We start from the raw sequence: 9,258 nt of genomic DNA on the forward strand, positions 1-9,258 counted from the left end.
CATGAGAGCTGACAGATCCTCTATACAACACCACACAGGGGAGCTGACAGCTCCTCTATACTACAACACACAGGAGAGCTGAGAGATCCTCTATACTACACCACTCAGGAGAGCTGAGAGATCCTCTATACTACACCACACCACACAGGAGAGCTGACAGATCCTCTATACTACACCCCACAGGAGTGTTGACAGATCCTCTATACTACACCACACAGGACACCTGACAGCTCCTCCATACTACACCACACAGGAGAGCTGACAGATCCTCTATACCACACAGGAGAGCTGACAGCTCCCCTATACTACACCACACAGGAGAACTGACAGCTCCTCTATACTACACCACACAAGAGAGCTGACAGCTCCTCTATACTACTCCACACATGAGCGCTGACAGCTCCTCTATACTACTCCACAGAGGGGAGCTGAAAACTCCTCTATACTACACCACACAGGAGAACTGACAGCTCCTCCATACTACACCACACAGAGAGCTGACAGATCCTTTATACTACACCGCAAAGGAGAGCTGACAGATCCTCTATACTACACGACACAGGAGAGCTGACAGATCCTCTATACTACACCACACAGGAGAACTGACAGCTCCTCCATACTACACCACACAGAGAGCTGACAGATCCTTTATACTACACCGCAAAGGAGAGCTGACAGATCCTCTATACTACACGACACAGGAGAGCTGACAGATCCTCTATACTACACCACACAAGAGAGCTGACAGCTCCTCTATACTACTCCACACATGAGCGCTGACAGCTCCTCTATACTACTCCACAGAGGGGAGCTGAAAACTCCTCTATACTACACCACACAGGAGAACTGACAGCTCCTCCATACTACACCACACAGAGAGCTGACAGATCCTTTATACTACACCGCAAAGGAGAGCTGACAGATCCTCTATACTACACGACACAGGAGAGCTGACAGCTCCTCTATACTACACCACATATGAGAGCTGACAGATCCTCTATACTACACCACACAGGGGAGCTGACAACTCCTCTATACTACACCACACAGGAGAACTGAGAGATCCTCTATACTATACCACTCAGGAGAGCTGAGAGATCCTCTATACTACACCACACAAAAGAGCTGACAGATCCTCTATACTACACCCCACAGGAGAGCTGACAGATCCTCTATACTACAACACACAGAGCTGACTGCTCCTCTATACTACACCACATATGAGAGCTGACAGATCCTCTATACTACACCACACAGTAGAGCTGACAGCTCCTCTATACCACACCCCACAGGAGAGCTGACAGATCCTCTATACTACAACACACAGAGCTGACTGCTCCTCTATACTACACCACATATGAGAGCTGACAGATCCTCTATACTACACCCCACAGGAGAGCTGACAGATCCTCTATACTACAACACACAGAGCAGACTGCTCCTCTATACTACCCCCCCACAGGAGAATTGACAGATCCTCTACACTACACCACACAGGAGAACTCACAGCTCCTCCATACTACACCACACAGGAGAGCTGACAAATCCTCTATACTACACCACACAGGAGAGCTGACAGCTCCTCTGTACTACACCACACAGGAGAACTGACAGCTCCTCTATACTACACCACACAAGAGAGCTGACAGCTCCTCTATACTACTCCACACATGAGCGCTGACAGCTCCTCTTTACTACTCCACACAGGGGAGCTGACAACTCCTCTATACTACACCACTCAGGAGAACTGACAACTCCTCCATACTACACCACACAGAGAGCTGACAGAGCCTCTATACTACACCACACAGGAGAGCTGACAGATCCTCTATACTACACAACACAGGAGAGCTGACAGATCCTCCATACTACACCACACAGGAGAGCTGATAGATCCTCTATACTACACCACACAGGAGAGCTGACAGATCCTCTATACTACACGACACAGGAGAGCTGACAGATCCTCTATACTACACCAATCAGGAGAGCTGACAGATCATCTATACTACACCACACAGGAGAGCTGACAGATCCTCTATACTACACCACACAGGAGAGCTGACAGATCCTCTATACTACACCACACAGGAGATCTGACAGATCCTCTATACTACACCACACAGGAGAGCTGACAGATCCTCTAAACTACACCAAACAGGAGATCTGACAGATCCTCTATACTACACCACACAGGAGAGCTGACAGATCCTCTATACTACACCACACAGGAGAGCGGATAGATCCTCTATACTACACCACACAGGAGAGCCGACAGATCCTCTATACTACACCACACAGGAGAGCTGACAGCTCCTCTATACTACACCACACAGGAGAGCTGACAGCTCCTCCATACTACTCCACACAGGGGAGCTGACAAATCCTCTATACTACACCACACAGGAGAGCTGACAGATCCTCTATACTACACGACACAGGAGAGCTGACAGATCCTCTATACTACACCAATCAGAAGAGCTGACAGATCATCTATACTACACCATACAGGAGAGCTGACAGATCCTCTATACTACACCACACAGGAGAGCTGACAGATCCTCTATACTACACCACACAGGAGATCTGACAGATCCTCTATACTACACCACACAGGAGAGCTGACAGATCCTCTATTCTACACCAAACAGGAGATCTGACAGATCCTCTATACTACACCACACAGGAGAGCTGACAGATCCTCTATACTACACCACACAGGAGAGTGGATAGATCCTCTATACTACAACACACAGGAGAGCCGACAGATCCTCTATACTACACCACACAGGAGAGCTGACAGCTCCTCTATACTACACCACACAGGAGAGCTGACAGCTCCCCCATACTACTCCACACAGGGGAGCTGACAACTCCTCTATACTACACCACACAGGAGAACTGACAGATCCTCTATACTACATGACACAGGAGAGCTGACAGATCCTCCATACTACACCACACAGGAGAGCTGATAGATCCTCTATACTACACCACACAGGAGAGCTGACAGATCCTCTATACTACACGACAGAGGAGAGCTGACAGATCCTCTATACTACACCACACAGGAGAGCTGACAGATCATCTATACTACACCACACAGGAGATCTGACAGATCCTCCATACTACACCACACAAGAGAGCTGACAGATCCTCTATACTACACCACACAGGAGAGCTGACAGATACTCTATACTGCACCACACAGGAGAGCTGACAGCTCCTCTATACTACACCACACAGGAGAGCTGACAGTGCCCCTATACTACATACAGGGGTGCTGACAGCTCCTCTATACTACACCACACAGGAGAGCTGAGAGATCCTCTATACTATACCACTCAGGAGAGCTGAGAGATCCTCTATACTACACCACACAAAAGAGCTGACAGATCCTCTATACTACACCCCACAGGAGAGCTGACAGATCCTCTATACTACACCACAAAGGAGAGCTGACAGATTCTCTATACTACACCACACAGGAGAGCTAACAGCTCCTCTATACTACACCACACATGAGAGCTGACAGATCCTCTATACTACACCACACAGGGGAGCTGACAGCTCCTCTATACTACAACACACAGGAGAGCTGAGAGATCCTCTATACTACACCACTCAGGAGAGCTGAGAGATCCTCTATACTACACCACACCACACAGGAGAGCTGACAGATCCTCTATACTACACCCCACAGGAGTGTTGACAGATCCTCTATACTACACCACACAGGACACCTGACAGCTCCTCCATACTACACCACACAGGAGAGCTGACAGATCCTCTATACCACACAGGAGAGCTGACAGCTCCCCTATACTACACCACACAGGAGAACTGACAGCTCCTCTATACTACACCACACAAGAGAGCTGACAGCTCCTCTATACTACTCCACACAGGGGAGCTGAAAACTCCTCTATACTACACCACACAGGAGAACTGACAGCTCCTCCATACTACACCACACAGAGAGCTGACAGATCCTTTATACTACACCGCAAAGGAGAGCTGACAGATCCTCTATACTACACGACACAGGAGAGCTGACAGATCCTCTATACTACACCACAAAGGAGAGCTGACAGATTCTCTATACTAAAACACACAGAGCTGACAGCTCCTCTATACTACACCACATATGAGAGCTGACAGATCCTCTATACTACACCACACAGGAGAACTGAGAGATCCTCTATACTATACCACTCAGGAGAGCTGAGAGATCCTCTATACTACACCCCACAGGAGAGCTGACAGATCCTCTATACTACACCACAAAGGAGAGCTGACAGATTCTCTATACTACAACACACAGAGCTGACTGCTCCTCTATACTACACCACATATGAGAGCTGACAGATCCTCTATACTACACCACACAGTAGAGCTGACAGCTCCTCTATACTACACCACACAGGAGAGCTGAGAGATCCTCTATACTACACCCCACAGGAGAATTGACAGATCCTCTACACTACACCACACAGGAGAACTCACAGCTCCTCCATACTACACCACACAGGAGAGCTGACAAATCCTCTATACTACACCACACAGGAGAGCTGACAGCTCCTCTGTACTACACCACACAGGAGAACTGACAGCTCCTCTATACTACACCACACAAGAGAGCTGACAGCTCCTCTATACTACTCCACACATGAGCGCTGACAGCTCCTCTTTACTACTCCACACAGGGGAGCTGACAACTCCTCTATACTACACCACACAGGAGAACTGACAACTCCTCCATACTACACCACACAGAGAGCTGACAGAGCCTCTATACTACACCACACAGGAGAGCTGACAGATCCTCTATACTACACAACACAGGAGAGCTGACAGATCCTCCATACTACACCACACAGGAGAGCTGATAGATCCTCTATACTACACCACACAGGAGAGCTGACAGATCCTCTATACTACACGACACAGGAGAGCTGACAGATCCTCTATACTACACCAATCAGGAGAGCTGACAGATCATCTATACTACACCACACAGGAGAGCTGACAGATCCTCTATACTACACCACACAGGAGAGCTGACAGATCCTCTATACTACACCACACAGGAGAGCTGACAGATCCTCTAAACTACACCAAACAGGAGATCTGACAGATCCTCTATACTACACCACACAGGAGAGCTGACAGATCCTCTATACTACACCACACAGGAGAGCGGATATATCCTCTATACTACACCACACAGGAGAGCCGACAGATCCTCTATACTACACCACACAGGAGATCTGACAGATCCTCTATACTACACCACACAGGAGAGCTGACAGATCCTCTAAACTACACCAAACAGGAGATCTGACAGATCCTCTATACTACACCACACAGGAGAGCTGACAGATCCTCTATACTACACCACACAGGAGAGCGGATAGATCCTCTATACTACACCACACAGGAGAGCCGACAGATCCTCTATACTACACCACACAGGAGAGCTGACAGCTCCTCTATACTACACCACACAGGAGAGCTGACAGCTCCTCCATACTACTCCACACAGGGGAGCTGACAACTCCTCCATACTACACCACACAGGAGAACTGACCGCTCCTCCATACTACACCACACAGAGAGCTGACAGATCCTCTATACTACACCACACAGGAGAGCTGACAGATCCTCTATACTACATGACACAGGAGAGCTGACAGATCCTCCATACTACACCACACAGGAGAGCTGACAGATCCTCTATACTACACGACAGAGGAGAGCTGACAGATCCTCTATACTACACCACACAGGAGAGCTGACAGATCATCTATACTACACCACACAGGAGATCTGACAGATCCTCCATACTACACCACACAAGAGAGCTGACAGATCCTCTATACTACACCACACAGGAGAGCTGACAGATACTCTATACTGCACCACACAGGAGAGCTGACAGCTCATCTATACTCCACCACACAGGAGAGCTGACAGTGCCCCTATACTACATACAGGGGTGCTGACAGCTCCTCTATACTACACCACACAGGAGAGCTGAGAGATCCTCTATACTATACCACTCAGGAGAGCTGAGAGATCCTCTATACTACACCACACAATAGAGCTGACAGATCCTCTATACTACACCCCACAGGAGAGCTGACAGATCCTCTATACTACACCACAAAGGAGAGCTGACAGATTCTCTATACTACACCACACAGGAGAGCTGACAGCTCCTCTATACTACACCACACATGAGAGCTGACAGATCCTCTATACTACACCACACAGGGGAGCTGACAGCTCCTCTATACTACAACACACAGGAGAGCTGAGAGATCCTCTATACTACACCACTCAGGAGAGCTGAGAGATCCTCTATACTACACCACACCACACAGGAGAGCTGAAAGATCCTCTATACTACACCACACAGGACACCTGACAGCTCCTCCATACTACACCACACAGGAGAGCTGACAGATCCTCTATACTACACCACACAGGAGAGCTGACAGCTCCTCTATACTACACCACACAGGAGAACTGACAGCTCCTCTATACTACACCACACAAGAGAGCTGACAGCTCCTCTATACTACTCCACACATGAGCGCTGACAGCTCCTCTATACTACTCCACACAGGGGAGCTGACAACTCCTCTATACTACACCACACAGGAGAACTGACAGCTCCTCCATACTACACCACACAGAGAGCTGACAGATCCTTTATACTACACCGCACAGGAGAGCTGACAGATCCTCTATACTACACGACACAGGAGAGCTGACAGATCCTCCATACTACACCACACAGGAGAGCTGATAGATCCTCTATACTACACCACACAGGAGAGCTGACAGATCCTCTATACTACATGACACAGGAGAGCTGACAGATCCTCTATACTACACCAATCAGGAGAGCTGACAGATCATCTATACTACACCACACTGGAGAGCTGACAGATCCTCCATACTACACCACACAAGAGAGCTGACAGTTCCTCTATACTACACCACACAGGAGAGCTGACAGATCCTCTATACTGCACCACACAGGAGAGCTGACAGCTCCTCTATACTACACCACACAGGAGAGCTGACAGCTCCTCTATACTACACCACACAGGAGAGCTGACAGCTCCTCTATACTACATCACAAAGGAGAGCTGACAGGTGCTCTTTACTACACTACACAGGAGAGCTGACAAGTCCCCTTTAATGAACCACACATGAAAGCTGGCAGGTCCTCTATGCTGTGCTTAAATACCGCTTTGCAAATAACAGCAATTTTTGGTAAAAGTGCGCACAGTTTTACGGCATGGTGCTTGGCTGCATGACAGTTAATAGTCACCCTTAGGGGTTATCCGGGTTTTTAAAATTGATGGCCTATCCTTACGATAGGCCATTAATATAAAAAACCTAGTTAAAAGAGGTTCTGTCACCAGATTATTAGTGTCCTATCTCTTACATAATCTGATTGGCGCTGTAATGTAGATAAGTGTTTTTTATTTTGAAAAACGATAATTTTGGAGCAAGTTATGAGCAATTTTAGATTTATGCTAATTAGTTTCTTAATGCCCACTCGGGCGTGTTTTTACTTTTTACCAAGTGGGCGTTGTAAAGAGAACTGTATGACGCTGACCAATCAGCGTCATACACTTCTCTCCATTCATGTCCATTTGTACTCAGCACAGCGTGATCTCGCGAGATCACGCTGTGCTGTCACAAACATCCATATTAACATTACTGAAGTGTCTTGAGAGTGAATAGACATTGCCTCCAGCCAGGACGCGATGTCTATTCACACTCCTGACACTTTGGTAAAGTTTGTGTGGGACTTAATCACAGCACAGCGTGATCTTGCGAGAAAACGCTGTGAATGACAGCACAACGTGATCTCACGAGATCACGCTGTGCTGTGTGAGTAAGTCCTACAAAAACTTTACCGAAGTGTCTGGAGTGTGAATAGACACGTCCTGGCTGGGGTCAATGTCTATTCACTCTCAAGACTCTTCAGTAAAAATCAAAACAGAGCAGGTGCTGCACACTGGAGGCTCCCGTCTGAATCTCGCAAACAGCCAGGTTTTCGGAGGCTCATGGGTCTCAGAGTGATGGAAACCCCCAGGAATGACCCCATTTAGAAAACTAGACACCTTAGGCTTCTGTAACAGAGCGATCGCTGTTCCTGTCCGTTAGTACCGAGGGGGCCTGCTGTAATACACAGCCGACACCTGCAGCGTATGGAGCGGGCTCCGCACGTTAGCCGGCTCCATACATCAACCGCCGCACCATGATGGGTTGCTGTAGACACGAACAGTGAAGATGGCGGATGACAATTTTGATCCCTGCGAGTGCATTTGCTTCCATCACTATGCAATGCGGAGACTGATTAATTTTCTAAGGCAGTCTCAGTCTTACTGCACTGACACAGAATGCTTACAAGAAATACCAGGACCAAATCGTTCTAGTGATGGTGGAATAAGTATCGCAATGATCGTCATGGCCTGGCTTGTCATCGGTTTCACCTTATACCTGCTGAGACCCAGGAGTCTCCGAGGATCAAGGGCCACTGGAAAACCCACTACTCCACATAATGATCGCAGCCATGAACCTCCAGCACCACCAGTAGACTAGCACCTCCGGGGATTTCCATAAAAGATTTGCACGACCAAATAAATCCAGAATGGCCAGACTACTCTGAAGCGGATGATTATTCTTTCTTTTTTTTTCTTCTAATGCTGACAACCTTATCGGTAGAGATGAGCGAACTTATCAAAAGTTCGGTTCGGCTAGTTCGCCGAATTTCACAAAAAAGTTCGGTTCGGACCGAACTAGTTCTGACCGAACCTGTCACTTCCGTGCGCCGAGCATGCTACTGTCCAGGGTGCTGATAGAGTTAATGGGCTGCACTAACTCTTTCAGCAACCTTCACAGTACATGCTCGGCGCGCGGAAAATACCATTTAAATGTAATAAAAAAATAAAAATAATACGTTCATACTTACTTTCCTCCTGTCCGGCCTCCAGCGATGACGTTTCATCCCTTTCGCCGCTGCAGCCAATCACAGGCTGTAGTGGCGGTCACGCACGTCAGGATGACGCTTCATCCCACGTGACCGCCTCTGCAGCCAATCACAGGCTGCAGCGGCGACATGAATGAAACGTCATCGCTGGAGGCCGGACAGGAGGAAAGTAAGTATGAACGTATTATTATTATTTTTTGGCATGTATGTATGTATGTATGTATGTATGTATGTATGTTGGC

General features: G+C 47.9%; 1 pseudogene; it reads left to right on the top strand.

Annotated features, from left to right (window-relative positions):
- The first annotated feature begins 8,296 nt into the window (after positions 1 to 8,296).
- Positions 8,297 to 8,734, top strand: LOC142663617 (small integral membrane protein 14 pseudogene; annotated as a pseudogene).
- The last annotated feature ends 524 nt before the right edge of the window (positions 8,735 to 9,258 follow it).

Source organism: Rhinoderma darwinii, chromosome 11, assembly GCF_050947455.1.
Source record: "Rhinoderma darwinii isolate aRhiDar2 chromosome 11, aRhiDar2.hap1, whole genome shotgun sequence".
Lineage (NCBI taxonomy): Eukaryota > Metazoa > Chordata > Amphibia > Anura > Rhinodermatidae > Rhinoderma > Rhinoderma darwinii.